The 26,155-nt window shown below is 58.1% G+C and overlaps 1 protein-coding gene across 1 annotated transcript in view; it reads right to left on the bottom strand.

The window, feature by feature from the left end:
- Positions 1–26,155, bottom strand: part of ZCCHC24 (zinc finger CCHC-type containing 24) — a 60,064-nt gene that overhangs the window by 12,445 nt on the left and 21,464 nt on the right. The window lies entirely within an intron of this gene.

The raw sequence follows: 26,155 nt of genomic DNA, 5'->3' as shown, positions 1-26,155 counted from the left end.
AGGCGCCCCCCGTGTAATGCTTTTAAGCTCCATCCAGGTAGTATCACCTACCAGTACTTTATTCCATTTTGTTGCCAAATGATATCTCATCATATGGCTATGCCATGTTTTATTTACTTGTTCATCAGATGATAGGCATGTGGGTTGTTTCTAAATCTTTGGCTATTATGAATAATACTGCTATGAAAACTTGTGTACGAGCAGCATGGTGTTTTATAAAGTTGGATTCGTTACCCCAGTGTTTGAAGATGGAGGATGTCACCTAGATCTATGACCACATTGGTCCAGAAATCTCGGTGGTGACCATCAGTTGCGGCCAAGGAGGGTCCTCTCCATTCCGACCAGCAGCTCCCTGCACTGACATCGTATCTTCCGGGCTTGCACGCTCCAGGTCTGAGATAGGCTTAAACACAGGTTCTACGCCAGCACTCTTCAAAGTGTGGGTCCTAGACTGTGTCCACGGCATTCCCCGGGAGCTTGTTAGAAATGCAGACTCTCAGGCCTCACCTTACATCTACTGAATTAGAATCTGCATTGTAACAAGAGCCCCCGGGAACCCATGTGTCATGCTTACTACGAGGTGATCTGTTTCTACAGTAATGTTCCTCTGGGTAGTTGCCCATTTACGAAGGAGTGCATAAAGGTTAAGCACACAGACTTTGGATCCCAATCCTAGCTTTGTGATCTTGGGCAAGTTACTTCACAAGGATAATGACAGGAACTACCATAAGGCTGTTCTGAGGACTAACTGAGATAATACACAGGAAACCCTTAGACAGTGCCCGATACATAAAACAGCGGTGTTAGTTATTATTACGATTTACGAACACAGAACAATAGCAGCATACAAGTGATCATTGCTACCTCTGGGAATCATGTCTTATTCCCAGGAGCCAGTACCACCACTTGGTGACAGCCTACTAGAATTTCAAGCAAAATACTAAAAAGGGACATATGTGCTGAGTATGTGAATCTAAATCTAGAAAGTGACAAGAATATTGCCCTGATCTCTTGGGCCTGCGGCCGAATGTCTTTTGGATCCTTCTTGGCCTTCCTGGCAGCCATGATATCCTGGGGAGGAGGTTGGGTCTGAGCGCTAAGACGGGGCTGGCTCTCGGCACTGGCAGGTCGGGGAGAGAGGCTGGTCATGCCAAGGGGAGCCCTCGGCATCCAGGCTCCAGGCATACTGCAGTACAGGAGTCAACTTATGCCTCGGAAGGCACTTTGAGCTCTGCTGGTACGAAGCTAGTGGGTGTGCGGTGAGCCCTCTAATCCCTCCCAGGGCTACCTTTCCTACCTGGTGCCTGGAATGTCAACATCTAAGCCACTCTAGCTTCTGTGGCTCCCCTTCCTCAGAATCCTGAAAGAAGTACTACGTGAACTCTTTCCCTAGTGTCTCCATTCTCCAAGGCACCTCCACTCAAAAGGGAATGATGGGTAGGCCTGGGGTGACCCACCAGGGGTTAGGATTTGACACCCCTTGACTGAAAGGGGACTGCTTGATTCCGAAACGGATAGGCCCTGCAGCTGGGGCAAAGGGAGGTAGGGGGGGTGCGGGCATGGGTCAGAGGGAGGGGGTACCCAGCCTAGTGAAGGATGACGATCCCTGGCAGGGTCGGCAATTTGGTTCCCAAAGGGTTTCTGCTTCAGAGACGAGCAGGAAGAAAACCCACACGAAAAAGATGATATAGAGTGTGCACCAGAAACAGAAGCCGGCAGATGAGAGGCAGGAGTGAGGGGAGGGTCGGGAAGCAACACTACACGGTGTAATTAGAAAACCAGCTGTTCTGGAGCCGTCCATCAGGGAGTGTGAACTGCTGGGCAGGGCCCAGGGACGGGGGCCCCAGCCTCCTACAGGACCAGAGGTCCTCAGCACACCATCCCCACCCTGGGAGGGCGCCGCTCTGACACCCCTGTGCTTGGGACGTGACCCACAGCCCAGAAGTCACAGCCAGATGCTGGTGACGGCCTTCCGCCTCTGCCCGGGACAATCTGGGGGACCCTCCGTCAGTTACTCAACCTCTCTGTGCCTTGGTTTCCTCATCTGGAAACCCGAGAGGATGGGAGGATGGGAGGATGGGAGGATGGGAGGATGGGAGGGGCCCGCCCTTCAGCGCGGCTGGAAGGGTGGGAGGCATTCATGGTTCTGGGTGAGGCAGAGGCTGGGGCTGAGATCAGGAGGTGGAAATCACGGGAGGAAAGCTCCGAAGATGGGAGGGGGTCTGGGTGGAAGGTGGGCTTGCTATCCCCGGGGGCGGGGGAGGTGGCAGGCAAAAAACCGGACTGCGTTAGGTGTCTTCACCTTCTAGAATTTTCAGAAAGGAACCAAGAAAGAGAGAGGAAGGCCACGGAAGCTCTGCAGGGGGCTGCTAGCAGAGAACAGAGGGAAGAGCGAGGGCAGATGCTTATGAGGCACCACCATGGCCTGTCAGGCTCCCACTCAGCTCTTCCCATAATCCTGTGGGGGTAAGGAATATCATCAACCCATTTAACAGATGGTGAAACGGAGGCATGGGGCAGGGGCAGGACTTGCCGAAGAGCTTCCAGCTTCCGGCGTGCGAGGCTTTGCCACAAGGCTACCCTGGGCTTCCTTTTGCTGTCTGTCACCCTTAAGTGATCCCCACCACGAAGCTGAAACCCCCAGCCCCTCTGCTCAGCCCAGCCTGGTGGCTTTGCACTCCTGCGGGCAGAGGGGAGAAGTGACCCGCAGGGCAGGGGTGAAGAGGCAGATGATGCAGGGAGGGAAAGACGGGCCAGCGGGCTGCTCTCTCAGCCCAACAGCGAGAAGCCGCTTCCTGGAAGGACTTATCCCAACACTGTTTATGCTTACAGAGGAAGGCAGGGCCAAAGGGAGGAGGAATTTTTGACGGAACAAAGGCTCCTCTACCCCCCACACTTTCCCCCTGCCTCCTCCCAGAAAGGCCAGCCTCTTCTCATAAACTTCAACATGAAACAGACGCTGAGTGCCCAGTGCTGCAGGGGCCGCCGCCCGCCCTGCCTGGGAAGGGTGCCAGGTCTGACCTGCTCTCTTGACCCGGGCCCCTGCCACGTACCCCTCTGGGGAATCACATCAGCCAGCAACCCGGGCAAAACTCAGTGGCACAAAGACACCACCCCTCGTAGCACAGACAGGACCTCTGGAGGCCAGAGAGGCAAGGCAACTTGCTCAAGGACACACAGCAGGCCACGGACTGAGCTGAGAGATGGGGATGGATCCTCAGACGTCCATACCACAGCTAGAATCCCTGCACTGGGCAGCCTGGGAAGTGGATGGTGGCGGCTGCTGTGGGGGAGGGGAGAGGAGTTGGGCCAAGGAGCCACAAGAGCAAAGCTGGGCGGGTTGTGGGAGGAGTCATCCAGGGAAGCCTGGGAAGAGAGGCGGATGATGCTGATCTGATCTGGGCACTTTCTCAGAATGGCTCCATGTTTTTTTCCCAACAGCTCATGAGATTTCTTAGGGTTGATTGTAAGATGGTGAGCTCCCTGTCACTGGGGGTATGCAAGCAGGGGGCTGGGTAAATAACTATCAGGAAGGCTGCCGAGGAGGCCTCTGTCTTGGTCAGGTTATTCTGAGGGCACCTCCCCCTCTGTAGTACTCCAGCTCTTGCTGAGGAAAGTCGACCTGCAGGTGTGGAGAGGGGGTCCTCTCACACATTGCTGGGGGTAGGGCTGAACAGGTGTATTTCCTACTAGATTCTTAGAGCACAACTAGGCAACAAGCCTTTACACTTTTTAGAAATGTCCATTCCCCCAGCAAATCTATTTCCGGGCAACCATCCTAAGGAACTGATCAGAGATGGGGACCAACAGGGTGTTCAAGAATGTTCATCACGGGGGCGCCTGGGTGGCTCAGTGGGTTAAAGCCTCTGCCTTCGGCTCAGGTCATGATCCCAGGGTCCTGGGATCGAGCCCTGCATCGGGCTCTCTGCTCAGTGGGGAGCCTGCTTCCTCCTCTCTCTCTGCCTGCCTCTCTGACTACTTGTGATCTCTGTCAAATAAATAAATAAAATCTTAAAAAAAAAATGTTCATCACAGCATGGTTTATGACGTGCAAAACTAGAACGGTCTAAATACCAACACCAGTGCTCTGGCCCCCTCAGTGATGTTACACTCATTGGATGAGTGACAGTGAACCATTAAAATACTCATGAGGAATTTTTTTAAGGGTTTGGGAAATGTTTATAAGGAAAGCAGGACAAGTGATAGGCTATAAACGACTCCCTAAAGTAAAACCGTAAAAAGGAAAAGTGGGCATGAAAAAGGCTGTAAGGAAAAAGGTCAGAAGTGTTCAGAGGTTGCCTTTAGGAGACAGAATTCTTTATTCTAATTAATGAATTGTCTTTAAGGAGTAGGTATGACTTTGATGGAGAGGATGATGACAGCTCATCAGCCAACTCCCTGGCCTGCCAGCACCTTCTGCCCACGAGGGGGCGCCCCATGCTTTCCCACGGAGGTGGCAACCCATGGAGATGGCAACTCTGTCCATACTTGCCCTCGCTTTGCCCCCGCAGGTGCATCCACTGGGGCCCGCGTCCTGGACACTGGCCGACCTCTGGATGCTGGTCGTCCTGTTGGAAGAGTTGCCCTGCCCCCAGCCACGGAGCAGACTTCCCACCTCCTAGATCCTACCGGCTCCCTCAACTGAGGACAGCTGGGAAGTATCCACACCTGTCACATGACATAAGAGCTTGGCTAGTCATTCTGCCAGTCAATTTCCCTGCCCCTGCTTCCTGGAGTCCCACCCAGAGTAAGCCTTGAGGGTGAAGCTCGCTCTTCCCTCGGCCCCTTTTTAGATAGTGTCCCTTTGGCAGCAGGAGGACATTGTCACCTTGGTAACTTGTGGCAGAGAATCCCGGGAACCCAGTGCCCCAGAGAGGTCAGCAGGGTGGGACTGCGGAGGCTCATGTCATGTCAGGACTCCATGCCAGGTTCTGCCCCAGGATACACGGCCTCTGCTCTCGGGATCTAGGGTTCTGGCTGTGCCCCCCAGCCACACCCCAACCCTGGCCACACCACCCCCGCCTGCCTGGGAGGGCAGCCTGCGGCCCGCCAAGCTCTGCGACGGAGGAATGGCCACACTCCCCACAGGTCTTGCCAGGGCCAGGCTCTCTTGGTATTCTTACAAACACCACCGCCTCGTGCGCTAGGCCTGGTCTGTCCCAGTCTTCAGAAAAGAACATTGAGGCAAAAAGAGGTTGAAAGGACTTGCCCAAGGCCACATTGCCAGCAAAAGGAAGAGTCTGGATTTGAACCAAGGCCCCCGACTCAAGCCCACTCTCTCCACTGCCCTGCCAGGCTGGTACAAAGATGAGAAACCCACCCGGCCACAACCCGGAGAAACAGGGATCCGCTGGTACCGTCACACACGGGTCCTGGCATGCTGGGTGCCCTTGGGGGCCTCCCTTCCCCTCGCTGGGCCTCAGATTCCCCATGTCCAGAATGAGAGTGGCACTGACTGCTGGACCTGCTGGACAGGGTCACTTTTCTCTCTGGGGCCCGTAAGTCAACGTGCGTCTTGGCAGCCCCACTCCCGCTCCCCTGTCTGCTGTGGGGCGCGAGTCCAGCCCACGGTGCGTTAAGTGGAGAGGCAAAGGCCGCAGCCGGGAGCAGAAGGGGAAGGAAATAAGGACCAGATGGGCTCCTTGCCGGCTCCCCATCCCACCCTGTCTGCCTGCTCTCCTGCAGCCGGGTGCCTGAGGAGCTCTGGGCCCAAAGTCAAGAGAGGAAGAGCCCTGGGTTTAGGGGGTTTGAGATGCCCTTCCACAAGGAGGCCCTGTCATAGTCCCAGGACCATTTGTGCGGCTGTGCTGGCCCTTCCTGGATAGTTCAAGAGGGTTCTGGGGACTCTTTCTGGATGTTAGGGGTCCTTCCTGGAAGAGGCACTGTCCCGCTTCTGGATGCTCCCTTCCGACCCCCCCTTCCTCAGGCTTACCCTTTTGCCCTCCCTGCTGTGTGGGCCCACGTGGGTTGAACAGGGGCTGTGGCCAGAGGTCCAGGTTTGGGCCCTTGCTCTCTGACGCTCATCACCAGTTTTTTCGCCTGCAAGCGAGGGGGCTGTTCGGGAGGATCTGGGACACCGACATTTAATGAGCACCTACTATGTGCCAGCCCCTTCCCAACCACAGCCTCCCCATTTGACAGAAGAACAAACTGAGGCCCAGAGAGGCCAAACAACAGGTCCCAGGTCCCACAGCTATGGAGTCAAGACTTGAACCCAATCTGCTAGCTCCAAAGCAACCCTTCCCTCCTTGTGCACAGCCTCTCCACGGAATAGCTATGAGAAAACCAGAGCACAAGCCTGTTTCTAGGAACATGATCCCACCTCTGACCTCAGCCCCTGGACCCTGCCTCAATCACTCATTCATTCAACTAACAGCTATGGACTACCTAGTCTGCACCAGGCCGGGTGAATATTCCGGGAAGACAGATGAGGAATGTTCTCACAGTGAGGCCTTCCAAAGGGCTCAGTCCCGTGACCCGTTCTCCAACTGCGGCCTACACCAGTCACGGACACGGTCAACCACACACTTCTAGCTCTGGCCCAAGTGAGACTCACACCTGTAGAAACACTCTTGGACCCATATCCTCAGGCAGAGTCTACACATCATCCTCCCAGGTGACAGGCATGGAGCCCGTGCGTGACACTTGAGATGATCTCTAATCGATGCAACAGCCCTACAAAATCAGGACTCTTAACCCTAATGACAGAAAAGGAAACTGAGGCTTGGAAAGGGGCAGTGACTTTGTCCTAAGTGACATAATTAGTAGGCAGTGGTGCCAGGTTCTGGGCTCAAGTCTGTCCCGTGCTGAGACCCACTCTTTTCCTTCCCTGCTTTGGGGACCCTCCAAAGACTCCCACACTCACATGTCCACACACATGGCCCATGGAGGCAGGCAGGAGGGCCGCCTCGGTGTCTGCAGCCTGGTCCACGCAGCTGCAGGGTCCACGGAGGCCCCAGAGGAAGCAGGAATCAGAGGGACAGGTGGGCTGGGCCTGGCGGCCTGCAGGCTGCTGGGAGGGAGGAAGGACGCTCCAAGAGGCCACCCTGGGTTTCCTCTGGAGCCTCAAGGGCCCCCTTGTCTGAGCACAAGCGTCCTGGCCACCTCCTCCAGCCCCCTCCCCTTTTCTGGGTTCCTGCCGCAGCCCAGCATGGGCCCAGAAAGCCCAGCCTCCTGTCACCCCTCCCGCCCCGTTCCCAGCCCAAAGCCGCAGCAAAAATGCCATCCTGATTCCACAACACTAGGGTTTGTCAAAGTGCCGGGAACAATGGAAGCTTTCACAGTGCCAGGAAAAGGTCTCAGGAAAACCCTGGGGAGGGGGCACGGAGTGGGGGTGTGGAGAGGAGGGAAGAGCCGAGAAAGAGGGGAAATCAAGGCGGGGGAGGGGGGCGGTGGGTAGGCAGAGAGAGGCAGGGCAAGGGGAGGCAGAGACATCAGTTACAAAGGACAGGGAGGGTGAGGTAGGGTGGGAGCCAAGAGCCCCTGTTCGGGACAGGGCAGCAGGACAGGGCAGTCTGGGAAAGGAGGACCAGGGAGTGACAGGACGAGGTTAGAGAAGGCGGGAAGCGAGCTACAAGGGAAAGCGGAAACGGACACACAGAGACCAAGGAGCCCCTCCAGGCACCCCGCCCACACCCCCACATGCCTCTAGCTCCGTGCCTGTGCCCCAGGGAGCCCTGGTGACAGCAGGGCAGAAACCCCTCTCTCCAACCCCACCCCGAGGCCAGGCAATGTGAAGCCTTTCAGGGCTAAACTTTTTGGAAAGCAAAGACTTTTGAATCACATGAACAACCCCTCCCTGAGTTATCTGTTTCCTGCTTCTGGCCTTCCTCCACTAGCAAACCGCATGGATCAGAACTCAGGGGCGGGGAGGGGAAGAGGGGCCAGTCCGAAGGGGTGAAAAACATCCGAATCATAGCGATTGCAAAAGATGTAGATTTTCCTCCCCTCGTGCGCCTGCAGAGAACGGCGGCCCACACCGCGCCCACACCGCGGCCACTGCAGGAGATGGATAGAAGATTCGCAACCAGCCTGCGGTCGGCCCATAGCTGGATGCTACTGAGTCTGAAAACCGCTGGTTCCGAGTAGGCCTCCCGGTCCCTGCACATCCCCGTTTGGGTGGCCCGTCTGACTGTGCCCCCTTCCCCCGCTTCAGACACAACCTGGTGTCAGCAGGGCAGCCTCCCCAGTAGATTTTAATGAGCACAGCTGCCTCAGACAGCCCCCCGCCCCACCCCCAACTGCAGGACTGAGGCAAAAACACCTTAGGCATTTGAGTCCCTTCCCCACGGGGCCCAGATGACCTTCTCACCTTAGTGCCCGCTAGCTAGTCCCCCTCCTACAAAACCTACACTCAAGGACAGCAAAATCATTATCTGTAAGTGCTGTGTCCTCCTCCCCACCCCCACCCCGGCCCCAGGCCTCTGCTCTTGCTGTTTCGGATGCCCTAAACATTTCTCTACCTGGGGAATGCCCCTGCATCCTTCAAGGCCAAGCTCAAAGGCCACGCCCTCTGGCCTCCCCCATCCCAGACAGAGTGAACTGCCCTCCCTGAGGACTCAGTTCTGAGTCCCAGGCTCCTGCGCTAGTTGAGAACCCTCCTACCGCCTCCCCCAGTGAAGGCCCCAGCTCCCCAAACTCCCAGGGGACTGTGTGGTCTGCACCACTCGCTTGGCTGCGGGTCGTGTCCTGCCCTGACCCTGCCTCCAGCATGCCGGAGATGATACAGCGTGCCGGAGGCCGCATCCCGAATTTAACCATTGCTGTCTTCTTGTTCCCCACCCGTCCGTATGTGTGCGGTGGGGACAGGGAGCCCTCTGTATCTCCTGCTTCCCTCGGAGTCCCGGGCGGGGCTCGGAGCACGTGGGCTCTAAGGGCACACGGGCACGGGCAGTGCCCACGATGGGTGAAGTGTGCGGACCAGGGCTGCTGGCGGGAGGGGGCAATGCTGGGCCCCGGGGTGGGCTCTTCCGCTCACAGGACACCCCTCCTGGGCTGCACTGACCACTCTGGAGGGCCACCTCGGGCCGGCAACGCTGTTTCCCCAGGCTGGCTGGTCCCCAGCTCCACATCTGAGGCCGTCCCTGGCCAGGCCAGGCCACATGTGACCAGCCCAGCCCCACCTGCTGGAGGAAAGCTCTGCGCTAATCCTAGGGGCCCTGCTGGGGACAGGAAGGTTACAGTAGGGTACCTAGTGGTGATCTTCACCTGGGATGAGGCTTTGGTACAAGGGCCAAAGCCTTAGGAAGAGGGGACAGGGGAACTCAGCTCAAAATAGCGATGGGGGAAGGGTGTGGAGGGTGGCCCAGAGCCAGAAAAGAAATCTGATCTGCCCTGGCCGGTAAAACGCTGAAGTCAGCAGTTTGGGGCCACTCTGGCAAGAGCCAGTGCTGGGGCTCCCACGGCTGCCTGGAGGGAGGCTGCAGGCCCGACCTCCAGCCTGGGCTCTGCCCTCACACCAGTCCCTCCTCTCTCTGGGCTTCGATCTCCTCAGGCCTCGGAGGGGTGGAAAGAGAAGCAAGCTGTCCACCTCTGAGAACCTTCCACGGGTGAGTGCTGGAGCCTGAGTCGCTCAGGAGACCACAGCCACCGCAGACAGGAAAGGACTGTGCTGAACGTCCACTGCCCACCAGCACTGGCCACATTCCTGGCCTGCAGGAGGCTTCATTGTGACCCCCATTTCCAGATGAAGAAACAGAGGCCCAGAGAGGTTTAGTCACCTGTCCAAGGCCATCCAAGCAAGTAAAATGCAGGCCTTGAACTCTAGTCTTGTTGGTTGTTGTCCAATTCCCTCATTGCCAGGTGAGGTCCTGAAGGCCACGGCCTGGTTTCAAGGCCACCTGTGGCAACTGTGTTTGGGCAGGGCCAGAGGTTCAGAGGCTCCCATGGGCCAGCCCAGGTAGCTTTTCCTGTGGTTCCACAGTGTCGGATGGAAACCAGAGAACAGGCTGTGGGCAGGAGGGTGGGTGTGCATACGGACACGTGATGCATATGGGGGCCTCTCATGGCCACTGCCACAGCACAAACCTACCTGTGCTCTTTCCCTTCGGGGTGGGACCTAGCAGCGGAGGAGCTGCCCTTATGGTTCACGAGGAGGCAGAAGCCTCCCACTTCTCACCTCCATAGCCCAGACTGCTGCGGACCTCACTTCTTCACCCGTGGACTACACACACCTGCAAAACCATCCCTTCCCCGCTGTCCCCATGGCAAGAGTGCTCAACGCAGCATGGCTCCGGAGGAGCTCTGCTTCATGCCCCCAGACGCTCCATTCCCCTCCCTGGGCCCCAGGGTCCCCGCCATAAAACCCTCACGGGTCCTGCCTGTGTGCGGTGTAACCTCCATCAGCCATTCCCTCTTCACTCTCATCCCTACAGGTGAGGGATCCAAGGCACAGAGAGGTGGGGAGATTTGCCTGATGTCACACAGCCAGGAAGCAGTAGATCCAAACCCAGGCCTGGCTGACTCCCACGACACCACGTGCCTCCCAGAGGGTCTCCACTCTGATTTGGGGAGGTGTCCTTGCCCTTGCCCATGGCAGCTGCACATGAGGAAAGAGAGTGTGTGCCCATCACTGGAGCGGGGTGGAGGGTCCTGGCTAGCGGTACTCGTTCTCACATTCCCCTCTGTGCACACCAGTCTTTCTGTCCGGCCTACCTTGTCTCCCCACCCGATCCAGAGGAAGCTTCCTTGCCCACTTTCCTTGCCCACTCCTGCCTGCAGGGACCCTTCTGGTCTCTGCAACCCGGGGACGCTCATCTTGTCACTCTGGGCCACGACCCCTCGGGTGGCATGAGGGCCTACTTCATACCTATGAGAGTAAGCAGTGCCCTTGCCCCCAAGAGCCTGGGCGCAGACCCCTCCACTGGGCTTCTGAGCCAGATCCTTTAGAGTACTGACGTGGCAGCATGAGCCAGACAGACGACCCTGCCCTCACGAGTGTCTTTGCCAGAAGAGTGGTGTGGGAACCTGGCTGACCGGTGCTCAGTGTCTCACTTAATCAGCACCGTGGGAGGAATATCGACCCATTTTCCTTACCAGGGAACTAAGGCTCATTTCCAGAGCCACACAGCTGAGAAGTCTGCATTCCATTTCCCTGACTCGAGATCCACACGCTCCTAATCCTAGAGTACAGGTTGTTTCTTGGGCTTGGGCCTGCATCCGAAACATCTGGTGGGGCGGCGGGGTGGGGGTGGGGGTTCGCTATAATATAGGCTGCTGGTCCCATCCCTACAGTTTTGGAACCAGTAGGTCTGGGATGGGCCTGAGTTTCTGCATCTCTCACAAGCTCCTGGTGCTGCTGGTGCTGCCAGCCCAGGGACGCACTGTGCGAACCATTGCTCTAGATGATATTGATAACAGTCTGTTAAAGTAAGTGTGTCGCTCAGACTCTGTCTTCTCTGCCCCACCCCCACCCCACATGCCCATTCTGCACCCTGGAAACTGAGGCACCCAGAAGGCAAATGAGTAGCCCCAGCCATACAGCAAGTGAGGGTCAGAGCCAGGAGCGGAATACAGGGCTCCCACCCCAGGAGGTGGGCTGACGGCGGGACAGTGAGTCTGCCGGGCCGGAGCGGGGCGACAGCCTGCGGTGGGAGGAAGGGCTATCTCTTTGAAAGCAGGACTGGCGCTGGTGGAGGTGGCGGCGGGGTGCTGGGGGAGGGCTGGCCTGGCTCTCCTGGCTCAGCCCCAAACCTGTGACTCCTCAGCATCTGGAAACCATCACGGGGAACAATGAAGGGAGCAGGGGGCCTGGCTGCTTGGGGCTCTGGCCCTGTCTGTTCAGGAGAGCAAAGGAACTCAGGGCCTACAGGCACTCCCCCCACCAACCCCCGCCACTGCTGTTTGCCTTGGCACTGGCACGCACAGCTCCCGAGGGGCCCGGCTATCAGGAAAAGTCAGTCTCTGAGGTACAGAGGTGGGGGCTCGTAGCCAGGTCGGGTGCCCAGAAGTCAGGAGATTCTGGCTCAGCTCCCTGCCCAGGTTGCAAGACTCCCCTGCCAGCTCACTACTGTGGCTCTCTGGGTCTCAGTTTCCCCACAGGAAGCTCAAGTACCACCCCGACCGGGCTGATGGCTTACCATGTCCCGGCAGGTACGTGACTGGCTTCATAGCTGGGCCCGTGATGCCCCTGGAGGTCCCACTAGTCCTCCGCAGGCCAGTGGGGACCAAACAACCAGGCCTGGAGTGGGGAAGGGACTGAGGCGTGGCCGCTGTGTGCGTTTACCCCTCCTGCCACAGGGTCTCCCACTCATGGCCTCAACACTTCATGTACCGAGTGCCAACTACCTACGAGCCACTGGAGCGGGGTGCCCAGTGGGATGGACAGAACCCCGGCCCCCAGAAGCTTACAGTCAGGTTGGAAAGAAAAACCCAAGCATCTCATTCAATATTACACTTCTGAAGCAGTGAGGGGCCACTGCGGACCGGCGGGGTCTCTTCTTCACGGGCGGTGGGGGTGGGGGGGGTGGGATCTGTCCCAGCCTCTGAAGCCTCACACTGGAAAGCTGAACCCTGGCCCCAGCCGCCACCAACATGTTCTGTGACCTGAGACCATTCCCTTCCCTTCGTGGGTCGCGGTCTCCCTTGTGTCAGCAAGCGCGGGGGAAGAGAGCCACGAAGGGCAGGCAGGTCATCCTGGGTGTCACTCCAGCTCCTTGCTCCCGGAGGACTGGCCTGAGGAGGATTCTCCGGGCAAGGAGGGTGTGACTGGGGAGGTGCCCGTGGGCTGGGGGGTGATGGGCACCCATGGCTTGTGTTGGCATTTCTGCCCTAGGTCCCTTCTGCTGCAAACAGTCTGTAAGTGGACAGCACGCAGGCTGGAGAAGCAGCCAGAGTTCACGTCCCAAGGTGGAGACCATGGCTTCCTTCCACCTCTGAGCCTGTAAAAGACACCTGTCTGCCCCTGCCATGCCGTACGGCGATCATGCCTTCAAAACGGGACCCGGGGTGCAGGAGCACTTTAGAACTACAACTCCTCCTCCTCCTCCAGGAAGCCTTCCCTACCAGCTCTCCCTGTAGACCCAGCCTTGTCCACTGCGGGCCGCTGTGCTCTGTACATCCCTGTGCAGGAGGTACGTGGGATGTCTTGGTTCGTGCGTCTGTTGTCTCATCCTCTGTCCCCTCCCTGGGGAGAGAGACCGTGTGGGATTCTTCTCTGATCCCAGGGCCCTGCATGGGTCTGGCACAGAGCAGGGAGCCTCTGGGGAGGAGGTGAAGGACAAAGTGACCATTTTGGACCTTACTATCAGTCTGAAAAAAGTAGCTAGAGGAAAAAGTCAGAAGGGGTTGGGGAGGCTTGGGGAGGGGGGCGGGCAGCGGCCTGGCGACTTCCTGGACAAGCATGCCGGCTGATGTTCCTGGTCCTCAGTGTGGCTATTGTCCCTGCCGGTCCAGAGACTGAGCTCAATAGGGCCTCTGTCCCTCCTTGGGCAGGCCAGCCTGCGCGGTGGCATCCCACCCGGGCAGCTGGGAGGCGAGGCCCGACACTTCCTGTCCCCACTGAGAGCGTTCAGAAGGGCAGGGGGGAGGGGGGAGGCTCTCAAGACAAGTGCCCATCTATGTCCCCTAGAGGAAGGCTGCCCAGCTGGGGGAGGAGGTGGGAGAAGGGAGAGCAGGGCTGGGGACTTGCTCACTCCTATGCCTCAGCCCCTCCCCTCCCAACCAGCCCTCCCTCTGAGCTGGAGCTGTCAGGAGGGCCACTCTGGCCCTCCTGCTCTTCCTTGAATGGGCCACGCACATCCTTGCCTCACCTCAGGTCCTCCGTTCTTACGGCTCCCTCAGCCAGGCCTGTCCTTCCCACAGACCTCTCCCATCACTCCTTCCTTGCTTCACCTGTCTCGAGCAAGCCATCCCTTTCTCAGAGCAGCTGTCCCTGACAACTCCAGTTGACCTGACCTAACCCCCTAGCACACCCATCTGTACCCATTTCTTCACCATCTGACATCCCACTAAAGCGTGAGCTGCATTCTTCTGCTGTCTTCTTGTTCACCATGGTATGTGCCCAGTTCCAGGAACAGAGCCTGGCACGTACTAGACACTCAGTAAAGCCATGTCAAATTAACAGAGAAAAGTGCCACACTTCAACAGTGATCTCCATACCAAGAGACGTGCTCTGGGGAACAGAGCCCTGTGTTCTGGGAGCACAGGGCCAGGATGGTTGGGGAGGAGGCCACAGGGAACGAGCAGGGCCAGATGAAGACGAAGGGCAGGGGAACCCCTCCTGGAGAGGGCTGGGGGGCAGGAAGCAAGGGGGGCTTCCGGAGAGCCAGACCACACAGGCTCCTGGGCCTACACTGCAGCGCTGGATGGTAGTCCCGGAGCCATGGGACACCAGGGAAGGGTTTAAAATCAGGGCTGGCCAGAAGAGCCTGGCATTTCCAGAAGGTCTCTGGCTGCGCATGGAGAATGGGTTGAATGAGGGTTGGGACTGGATGTGAGGACACCAGCCAGGGAGGGGGTGTTGCACCATGCTGCCGAGAAGAGCTGCTGGTCCAGTCTGGGGAGGAGTAGCGGAGAGAGGACGGATAGGAGACAGAGATCTGCTACCACCCCCCACCCCCCGGCTTGGGTTCACCCTGGGGAGGGACAGCCAGGAGTCAAGAATGACTCTGAGGTTGTCTGACCTCAACCATCCTGCATGGCTATGGGGATTGGCCAGGGACCCCCTCTTGGCTGGTGCTTGGAGCAGAGGGAGGGGGGCAGGGGAGGGCAATGGCGATGCCCTGCGGCTGGCAGTGACAGATGGAAGGGGGACGGGCCATCCCTGGGCAGCAGGCAACAGCGGTAGATGGGACAGCCTCATGACAGCTGTCTGTCCTGGCTCCTTCCCAGAGGCCCGCCCTGAAGAGTTGCCGATAACCCTGTCACCTGAGCCGGTGAAAGATGCCCCTGGGGACAGGGTCCACCACAGAGCTGACGTGGAAGTGGGTTCAGCTACCCTGCCATGTGCTAATTATCACACACACGCGCATGTGTGCAGACACGCACACTCCCCTGCCAGTGAGCACACGGGCTCAGGGCAGGAAGGGCCACACTCGAAACTCCCATGCTCCCCATTGCCGGCTCAGCCCCAGCACAACTGATTCTTCAGAGCTCAGGAGGAGGAGGCAGTGGGAGAGGTGTGGAGTCCCAAAAGGGAGAAGGCCCTTTTGAAGGGGAAGGAGCTGGATGTGGCTGGAAGGAGCACCTCCTGGGACCAGCTTCTCCAGGCTGGGGCCCCCATCAGCGCTTCCGGAGGGCCTCCACGCCACAGGAGAAGGCCGTTGCACCTGACTCCGGAGGGCACGTCCCCCCTGACGGCGGGGCAGTAACTCGGTACAGGCACCCGAGACAAGCCCCCTGGAAGCCCACCATCCCACACGTGCTCCTTCCTGGTCCCGGTCTCCCACCCTCGCTTCGTTCCCAGCAACCGAAAAGGCCCGGATGGCAGGGGTGGCGGGAAGCACCTAGGAGATGCTGGCATGTGAAGGTCTGGAGCAAAGCCTCCTTGCTCTGCCCACAAAGGGCCATTGAGCCCATGCACCGAGCTGGGCCCTGGGCGGCCACAGGTCTGCAGACATGCATGTGCGCACGCAACCCCCACAAGGAACAACACGCACAGGAATGTCTCAAAGGCACACACCTTAAGATGACCTGCCAGCTCCACTTTAAGTCAACCCACAGGGAAGTGAATGGTCAGGAGGACAGCGGCGGCCCTTCAGGCTGCTCCAGGACCCAAAGGGAGGCCGGTCTGCCGAGCTTCCTGTCCACCTCACGGCTCCCTGGGGCTTGGCAGCAGCGTGAGCCCCTGTGCGAGCGTGTGTACCAGCGTATCGGCAAGGGGCGGACGTGCCCGCATGCACACTCGGCGCTCTGTGCACGGGTGCCGAGTGTGGGGCTGCACAGAGCCCCTGCTCTACACCCATCCCCACCAGCTTCGGTGGATCAGGGGGAGGCCCAGCCACAGGCAGCTCTGGACTTCTCAAAATCACACAAATGACTGTCTGGAAAACTGAGGGAACCATGCTGAAGGAAGGAAAAACTGCAACCACCCTTCCCTGTTCTGGAAAATGTCTCTCTATGCCCTGGCGGCAGGAGGAGATGGCTGCCGTCTAGCTCCTGAGCCAGCCAGGTGCAAAGTGCAAGAGGGCGCTGGCCATGCGGCTCCGACCCAGGTTCGAGGCCTGCCTGCACCATGACTGGCTGCAAGCACCTGGGGGGAGCTGCCAAACCTCTCTGAGCCTCGGTTTCCCATCACTCTGGGGGGGTGGGGAATGACGCGTTTTGCGGGGAGCCGAGAAGATTTAATGAGCTGATGAATGCAAAGTGCTTGGCCCAGAGTTGGAACCCAGGAACTAGCGGTGCTCATCATTGTTACAGGGACACCTGTCTAAAAGCTCAGATGCCCACCGCCTCTATAATCTTTCTTCCCTATCTTGCCTCGGGTAAAAACCCAGGGAAGTGTCTGAAATCCCAAATTACCACCGCCCACCCCGCCCAGGGAATACAAATAAGCCCAGTCTCCATCTCCTTCAGCAAACACGAGGAACGGGCCAGGGCCGGGTGGGTGCTGTGGGTGCGGAGCGGGCAATGGACAAGGCCGGCCTCCGCCCCATCCCAGCCTGTCAGGGTTTCCTATATAGAATCTCAGTTAATCGTCTAACCAATAAAAAAAGGATCCACCGGTCCCCAGAGAGGAGCTTTCTCGAGGTGACACGGTGAGGACGCCCACCCCACACCCCACTGCTTCCAGCCCACCGTCTGCCTCCCAGTCCCCGAGCCCAACGTGCCCCGGTGCATGCCAGCCCCGGTCCTAGGGGAGTGTAACGGAAGACGGCGTGGCCTGGCAGGCAGGAAACGGCCAGGGGAGGTCATGTGGGGCAGGGAGAGCTGCTCCTGGGCCTGGTGTGTGAGCCGCCAGCCAGAAATGTGTGATCCTGAACTGCCGGGCGGGTCCCCATCACCTCGGAGGGACCTAAAGGCTGACTTGGTCCTACAGAAGGTCCATCCTGTGCAGAAAGCAAGGCCTAAGGAGGACTGGTCGGAGGGCGCCTGGCAGTAGCTGACCTTGGCCACCAACCAGCTCCCTCAGGCAAGTCACCTCCCGCTGCCAGGCCTCAGTTTTTCCACCTGGAACCAGGGTGCGTGCATGTGTGTGTTTAGGGCTGGGCTTTGGGTGGGATAGACGGTAATGTCCTGAGCCAAAACTGACACCCTGGGAGATGACAGCTCAGTTTTGAGACAGGGCCAACGCATGAAGCGAGCTCGAGATGTTGCTACATGCGTCGCCCACCGGCCTTTCCGCTGCAGATCAGACAAGCCCTCATACTCGTCCTGCCCTCCACTCCTCTACCGTGGGGACACAGCCGGAACCGGAGCACAGAGAGCTCTGTGGGGTCTCTGCTCTCCCCACCCCCACCCCTTCCCCCAAGAGAGGCCAGCCAGGCCAAGCAGGGGAGGGGGCACGCGTCCAAGCTCGCACAATCACCACCTTGTCTTGGGGAGACAAAGGCCAGGCTCCGGGCCCTGGCGGCCAACTGCCTAGATGAAATGACAGATCACAGAGTTGCTGAATTTAGAATTTTTTTTTTCAGTGTTAGTACCATAATAGCTTAGATTCTTAGAATCCTTGAAAGTCAGTCTAATAATACGTTAGAATCCGAGATGCAGGGGATCTTCACTTGAAAGGACAGTAGTCACAGCAGGTTGAAATCCAGAGAGCGGGCTGAGTGCAGAACCGCCTGGTTCGGGTACAGAGTGATCACAGAACCTCAGACTCTTAAAATCATACGATTTAGAACAGCCAAGTGTCAGAATCACCCTGTGTCGAAGCCTCCTCCCACAGCACGGGAACACCTTATAATCCTGCGATCTAAGAAATCCGGGACTGAACATCATGCAGTGCTAGAAGCGGGACCCCTGGGACGTTCAGTTCAAAGTTTCATGGAATCTTGTTGTCTTGCGTCCCCAGGTCCTTCCCCAGCAGCACCTGCCCGAGCTCCCCACCACTTCAGACCTGGGCGAAGGTACACACCAGAGTCACCTAGAGAGCTGAAAAAAAAAATGCCGTGGGTAGGCCTACCCCAGATTTCCCAAATCAGAATTTCCAGCACCAAATTTTTAAAAAATTCTCTAGGTGATTCTAATATGAGGCTCCAATGGAGAATTACAGATCTGGTCCACTTCCTTCCATGCAGGTAGGCAAACAGATGCAAGTAACTGGTCCAAGGACCGCAGCAGTGGTCCCTACACCGAGGTCAAGGCCCTTAGCCTTCCCTTGCTTCCTCTACCTGGACCCCTCTGTCTCCAGGGGCCCTGTTCCCAACTCGCTGTGTCTATCTCACAGCCCCCCTGCTCCACGGGTATTCCCGGTGGTCTTGGGGACCGAGTGGGCCAGGACACAGTGAGACACCTGAAGGCTGCTGGACTCAGAAAGTCAGCCTCTCCCTCGTCCCCACCCGCATGCCTCCAAGCCCTCTATACCGTTTCAAAGGGAGACTGGAGGGACACCTCAAAGGGCATCAAGGTCAATCCCCAGCCTCCAGAGAGACCTGTAATGAAGAAACGCGCCAGGCATGGCGAGTCAGAAGCTTGGGGTTCTCACTGTCACTAGCCTGCTCTGTGGCCTTAGACAAGTCACCTGCCCTATGTCAAAACAGTCTAAGGCAGAAAGGCTGGATGGAGAACCTCTGGGAATCCCTTCCAGCTCTGCCTCCTGACCTCTTGCAACATGGCTACACATTTAAGGAGGTGGGAGCCCTCAACATCCTTTGCTGGCTTGTTCCCAATCAGTAAGTTCCCTCTTATTTCCAACCAAAACATTCCAGCCACTGTTTCAGCCCTTTGCCTTTCTGCATAGAGATGGAGACTGTCTGGGCACAGAGGCCCTTCCCTTGCTCAAAGGCAATCCCCAGCTCTCCGGCATCCCAGCCGAGGATGTCCTCCTCCGCACCCCTGTTGTAGTCTGGCCGGCCCTGCTGACTCATGGGGGGCTGCGCTCCCAAACAAATGTAGGGGGCCTGATCAGGGCTGCCAAAGCCACAGAGGCTGTCAGAGCCTCTGCCCATTCCCGGTTTGAATCTGATGTGCTCCTATCAGGGGCAGAAGCCCTGCCAGGCCAGAGCGCTTCCGAAAATTAGATGGGGATTTCCACGCAAGAACCCCTATCGGGCTATGGATAGGGGGGCCAGGGGGGCCCAAAGCTCAGAAATGGGGAAGCGGGAGCCCAGATATTCCTTAGACCAAACTGTAATGTGCCCAACAGTCACCCAGGAGTTTGTGCAAATGCCAGTTCTGATTCAGCAGGGCTGGGGGAGGGCCCAAGGCTCTGCATTCCTGGCAGGCTCCTGCTGATGCTGCTGCTGGTCCGAGGACCACACTTTGAGATGTTCATAAATAAAATCTTTTTATCCCTAAGGACTCCTTATTTTTGTTCAGCTTGGCTTGCAATTCGTTCCAGCCCTGATGGCTTGTGAGATGCACACAGCAGCTCTAAGGGGCAGCTAGGATGTTTATCACAGCACAGAAAGGGAAACTGAGGTACAGCAAGGGCAAGCGGCTTGTTCTAAGTCACCCACCTGGCTGTGCTCCCTCCTCTAAACCCCCCTGAGGTTGGTTAGAAACACACAGCTTAGCAATGAGTGGCCTCACCCAGCGGCTCCCTGTCCTGCCTACCCCATAACTGTGTAGGCCTGGGGGTGGAAGCCAGCTCCTCTGCCCTGAGGCCTCTCGGGGGTCCCCACGGGGCTCTCGCTGAACCTTACTGGCTACTGATCCAGCTCCTGGTGGGCTGGACAGGTAGAACGGGGAGTTAGGAATCAGCGAGGCTGCAGAGCCACGCTCCTTGGGCTCACGCCCAAGCTATGCCCTTGGCTCCTGTGTGACCCTAAGGGAATTTCTCGATGTCTCTGAGGACATTGATGATGTGCAAGGACCCAGAGGATGTTCAGCCTGTGTTAGCTCTCCGCCTTCCCCACATTGCATTTGAGTCTTGTTCATTTCTTCCTCCCTCCCTCACAAATTTATAGCGGCCCAGCCTCTGAAGCAAGACCGCCTGGACGGCATCTGTGCTGTGTGACCCTGGGCAAGTCACTTACCCTCTCTGTGCAAGGGGGAAAATAGGATCCCCAGCCCAAAGGGCTGTGGCAGGAAGCAGATAAGTCAACATGTGAAAAGTGCTTAGAGCAGCACCTGCACGTCGTGAACGCTCCCCACATATGCAGCTAATGTGCTTTCTCCCCGCTCCAGATGGTGGCCCCAGCTCTGCAGCAGGTGCCACAGCAGACACGGGCATCTAGGCTCAAAGCTGCAGAAGTAGCTCACGTTTGCTGAGTACTCACTGCATACCAGGACTTCCAGGGCCCCTCCACCCCTGCCCCAAGATCCTAATCAGAACACAAAACACTAAGCTGGTTGTGTGCAGATCTTGGGGAACACAGAAGAGGGGGTAACCAGTAAATGGGGAGAGCTCGAAAGGCCAGTGGGAGGAGGGGACCCCTGGCCCTATTTGAGCTTCATGCTCCCCAGGAAGGGGGAGAGGAGCTTGGGCTTCTGGCAGCTTCTAATCCTTGTCATCAGGCTCACCACCATGGAAATACATCCCCTTCCTCACCGTCACCCCAACCTGTGGGATGAGAGACACCAGCTCCCGTACAAAGCCTCCCTCCCTAGCCAAAGCCAGGGAAGCGCCAGGACACAAGGCAGTGAGGAAAGCCTGGGGCAAGAGGGGGGCACCCTTTCTCCCACAGCCTCATCTTTGCCTGGGTCTGAGCACAGCAGGTGCACAGTGTGTCCTAGTGGACAAAACCATTCTTGTAGGCAGAGAGGGGCAGTGGGAAAGGCTGGACCCTGGAATGGGGCCGACTTGGCCCAATCTTCACCAGCTGTGAGACGAGTTACTTAACCTCTCCATGCTGCTTTGTTACAAAACAAAAGAAGGAAGAAAGGAAGTGAGGGGGAGATGAAGAGAGAGAAGAAGGTGGGCAGACGGACTGCAGAAACAGCCCAGGCTACAGTGAGAATCCCATCAGCCATGGATAGACGTGCTTTGTAAGCCAGGCAGCAGGAAAGTCTCATTGCCCCTGACTCCCCACCCCACTCCAGGGGCATTCCTTCCCTGGCCCGGCTGCCTGACTTCTCTGCAGCCCAATCTGCAGCAGGTGGAGAGAAAGCCCAGCTCTTCAAGGCTGGCCGGGTCAGTGGTGCCCAGTCCCTGAATTCAGAGGCCGGACAAAACCACGGGGTGCAGGAGGACCCAATCAGGCCCTGTCCCTGAGCGCCACCCCAGATGCAGAGGGAAGGGAGACTGCTGCCCCCGAATGTGCCTCCAAGGCCCGGGTGCAGAATAGGGCACTTGCCAGAAGCCCACATACCGTCTAGTCACTCAGGCAAACATTCTGTGGGCTGCACTGGGCTGCTCGCTGGGCAGTGGGGCAAATGGCGCAAGCTGACAGTTTTCAAAACATATCAGCCTGCTCACCACCTCTGGGTCTCACGCAGGTTCTGACATGGGCTCCCCGGCTGACCCCATGTCCGAGGCTCAGGCAGTGTGGGGGGCCAAGGGCAGGACGGGCTCGGCCAAAGCTGGACAGTGACTGAGAAGCAGGCCTGGGACAAGAGCGGCCCCCAGAGCCCACACGTGCCCCCTCTGCCGGCCAAGCAGACACAGCCCCCGCCTGAGCCAGGCCCCCAGAATGTAGGACAGAGGGTTGTGTGCAGATCAGCCCAGCGCTAGGTGGGGCTCAGCAAACTGGGGTAGCAGCAAGGCAGGGGGCATGGACGGGCGCAGGGGATGCTCCACACGAAAGGGGACGCGCGGGCTGGGCTGGGAGAAGATGGAGAAACTGAGAGAGAATTAGCAGCCAAAGGCATGGCACAGGCCAAGTCCTGGAGCAGGGGAAGGCTCAGACCTCAAATGGTAAACACGCAGGCACTGCCTCCTGGAGCATCGGTGGGGCCACCTTCCAGGCCTGGGGCAGAGCAGAGCCTGCACCCAAGGGGCCTGCTCTGTCCTCTGGGGCCTAGATGGAGAGGCAGTATGTGAGAAGCCACTGAAGGCCTGGCTTTGGGGTGCCGGTTATGAAAAGTGGGGCTCAGAGAGGAGAGCTGCTCGCCTAGGATGGCTGGAAAGTCACCTGAGGGAGGGGGGTTCCGCTGGGCTCTGAAAGCGGTAGGAGGAAAGAGAGGAGGGAAGGGAGCTGTGGGGAGGGGGGATAGCATGAGCCAAGGCAGAGGCTGAGAGCCCCAGGTGTGCATGTGTACACGCAGGTGTGGCGTGCACCTGTGTGTGTGGTTAAGCTGCTGGTGGGGGTGGGGCAGGGAAAAGGAAAGAGGAAGGTTCGGTGCCCACTGCACCCCAGGCTGCTTCTCACCTACCTCCCACCAACCCTGGGAAGGCAGGCTCCTTTACAAATGAGGGCTGATAAGGCTCGGGAGGCCCCACAATGTATGGTGCACGACTAATAACTGCCATTTTCCGGAGGCCATGTGATGCCAAGCTCTGTATCAGTCGCTTTGCGCACCCATTTCCCAAAAACACCCTGCAAAGTGGGCGAGCCCATTTTACAGACACCCAGGTGACGCTGTGTGACGGGCACAAGGACATGCAGCTGGGAAAAGGCAGAAGTGTGGACTGAGAGCCCAGCTCTGTGAGATTCTACTGCCCTGCTCTCTCCAGTCCTCAGTGAGGCTGAAGGGGCCAAGGGCTGACCCTGTCAGAAGTTTCCATGGCTCTGAGCTACTCCAAGAGGAAAACAACTGTGTGAGTGGGGGGCAGGTCAAGAGCCTGGCACACAGGAGGCCATGGGCAGGTAAGGAATTAAAGAGTAAGTGAATGGGCTCTTTCAGGTGTTCAGAGGAAAGCAGTCCCTTTGGGCTTAGAGAACAGGAGAAATCAGAGAAGCCTGCCTGGAGGAAGTGACACTGGGGAGCTATTCAGTCCAAGGATGCAACTGCTTGCCCTCTATCCACTAAGACCTGCAGGTGGTTCAAGGACCAGGGACGGGTCCTGGCTCCCTGTTCTGCCAAAATCCCTGTCCTTCAGGGCCCAGGGGCAGAGGATTGAGAAGGTAAGGCCACCTGACACGCTGGGGGCTCCGAGTCACCCTCTGTGGTCCACTCAAAAGGAGAACTGGCAGCTGAGGATGTGAAACTGGCCCTCTCGGGCTCTTTCCTGCCAGGCCCGGGACAGCAGGAAGGATGGACAAGTGGCTGCCCAAGGAGCCCCCACGCCCTGCGCCCTGCCTCCCCCCACAACCGCAGCTGCTCCCACTTGTCTGTGCCGGGGCCAGCACTTGGTTGGGCCATCCCTCGGCCTGGGCCAGAGGGAGGCTGACAGCCCAGAGGAGGCCCTGGGCATCTTCCATCCATGCCTAGCGCCCTCCTCCTGCAGCACCCACTTGGGCAAAATGGAGCCTCCAGGATCCAGTCCCTACCTTCCTGTCTTAGGACCCAAAGTCCTAAGAGCTTCCCCTGCCCCCATCCCAAGGTTCTTCTGCACCTTTCTGGCCCGTCCCAGAGGCAGCCCCTTCTGCCTGGGACCAGGCCCCTCTGATAAGCCCACAGCCCTGAAGCACTGTCTCAGACTTCTAGAATGTCTTAAAACAGTCCGAACCAGCTGAGCATAACAGGAATGATGGTCATTAGCACAATCCCACTTGCCGTGTGTATGAGGTGCCAGGCTCCCTGTTAAGCAGTACAGATGAGGTAACGCATGTATCCTCATAACATCCCACGATCACCATCTTAACACAGGAGGAAGCTAAGGCCCAGGGATATTCCATTAATTTTGCCAAAGACACGCAGCTAATATATCCCAGGACCGGGGGTCGAACCCAGGAGGGCAGGCGTCAGGGCCTGTACTCAGAACTACCCCGCCACAAAAACGGAGTCTTAGAAGAGGCTGCCGCACTGGCTGGGGGTCCTTCTCCAGCATCAGCACCTGTACGCCCATCTGGAGGCCCTCCACCCCCCGTCAGCACCCATCCCGGCTAACGTTCCCCGAACGCTTGAGACATTCCAGGTCCTGAGCCAAGTGCGGGACATCACAGCCCAAGCCCCTTGGCCAGGCGGCCAGCCCCAGGGTCCAGAGGAACCCTGCAGAACTACTGCGTACACATGCAGGCCGCCAGCCCCGGGCCGGCCCTTCCTTGCTGGAGTCACGGAATGGCGCTGTTTGTCTTCCCACCTTCCCTCCTCCCTTCCTTCCTTCTTCTCCCCTCCTTCTTCCTTCCGCACTCTATGGATCCTTCACAACATGTAGTCCCGGCCTGGTACTGTGAGAAAACCTCAGTTTCCCCACCAGCACACGGATGGCTCCTAACTAATCAAGGATCCTGAGCCCAGGGTTCTGCAGGGAAAATTCTGCATGCCCTCAGTCCCTCTCTGCCATCCCCTCCCAGCTCCAGCCCCAGAGGAAACCCAGGCCTGCAGTGAGGTCAGGGCAGGAATGGGGGGCTGGAAACCCCAGGTAAGGGTTGGACAAGGGCTAGTGGTCACAGAGCCCCACAGGGACCCCAGCCTGCTCTGAAGTGGGGAGCAATCCAATGGCTAAGGTCCGGGGGCTGTAGAGATTGGGGTGGGGAAGGGGGCCTGGGCCAGCTTTTGCTCTTCTCTTGCCTCCCATCCCTCATCCGAGCAAGACCCTGAAACTATTTACATGCCACCTCTAAGGTTTCAGCTGTTCTAGGATCCATTCTCTCCCTGCTCTATTTTTCTTCTTCTTTTGCAATCTCCAAGTAACCCGAACTGCCAGATGGGTGGGGGCGATGATTGTTTTCTGTCTGACATCTGGATTTCATTAGCAGCCCTGGGCATGCTGACTCAGGAACGGCAGCTCCCCTGGGCTCAGGCCCTCCCCGGACCCTTCACAGTGCCCGGTCCTTCACTGGACACAGGAGGCACAGGTGATGACACCCTTCAGACCTCCCTCAAAGATATAAGCAGCCCCCTCCCCACCACCACGGAGAACGTCCAGGGAGTGACAGAGCCCGAGAGCTTGGAGAATTTCTGCTCCCAGCTCAGCGCCTGATGGGGAGGCTGCCAGGCTAAGTGTGGCTGGGCCTAGCCGCCATGAAGGGTGAACAGGGGCCTAGGGCAAGGACGCCCGTCCTGATGTCCTGCCCTCATCCACACCCAGCTTCCTCCTTACAGAGACACTGAGTGGACCATCAGGGGACGGACCCCAAATCGCAGATACATTTTAGAGATGAGGAAAGGTGGCCAAGAGTGGTCACCATGCCCCAGAGACGGTACCTTCTTACAGTGCCTGGAATTTGTCCCCTCACCTCCAACCTTTGCTCACCCTTCCTTGCCCAATGTCTGGTCTTATCATCCGTCCACATTACTGGACTGGTTTTGTTTGCAGTCTTGCCTCCTCCGGCCTGGCCTCCGACCTGCCACCAGTGTGAGCTTTCAAAATGCCAATCAGAGCATGTCACCTAAATCCTTGGATGGCTTCCCCTTGCCCTCCAGATAAAGTCCAAGTTTGTGCAGCTTGGCACACGGGCCCTTCACCACCTGCTGTGGCCACACCTCCCCTCCTCCCCTCAGGCACCCCGCACGCCAGCCACGGCCAAGGGCTCGAGCTTCCCGGAAAGCATACCCTCATTATTTACACGCTTGCTTGGAAGCCTTTCCCACCCCAGTTCTAGACTCCTCCTCTTGGAGGCTTCACATGAAGCCCCAGGCCAAGGCAGTCCTTCGCTACGAACCTCAACCAGAGCCTGGCCACCCTGAACAGCCCGCAGTGTTTCTGTCTACCCCACTGAGAACAGGGATGGGGCCTTACAGAACATTGGCCTGGCACACAGAAGGAGCTCCGAGAGGGCTGGGAGCCTGGTGTGTCCTGGGCCCAGCTCTGTCCTGGACAGACCATACATCCTGGGCACAGAGGTGGCACCCACCACAAAACCCCATACCCACGCAGGCTCAAGTGCAGCTGGCTCAGAACAGAACGCTGCCACTCAGGTCTTCATAGCCTGTCATGCTGGGGCGCAGAAGCCAACGTGAGATGCACAGGTGAGCCTGCAGGTGGGCCCTGCAGAGAGCAACCATGTCTCTCTCACAGCCAGTTGGCATTCTCGCTGCCCCAGCCCACCCCGGCCTTCCTGACTGCACAAGGAGCCACAAACACCCTGGGGCTGGGCCAGGGCTCCAATCTTCCAGACACAACAGCTTAGCC

The sequence above is a fragment of the Martes martes genome, assembly GCF_963455335.1.
Source record: "Martes martes genome assembly, chromosome: 14".
Lineage (NCBI taxonomy): Eukaryota > Metazoa > Chordata > Mammalia > Carnivora > Mustelidae > Martes > Martes martes.
The sequence above is the reverse complement of the archived record's forward strand: the minus strand, read 5'-3'. Positions and strand labels throughout refer to the sequence as shown.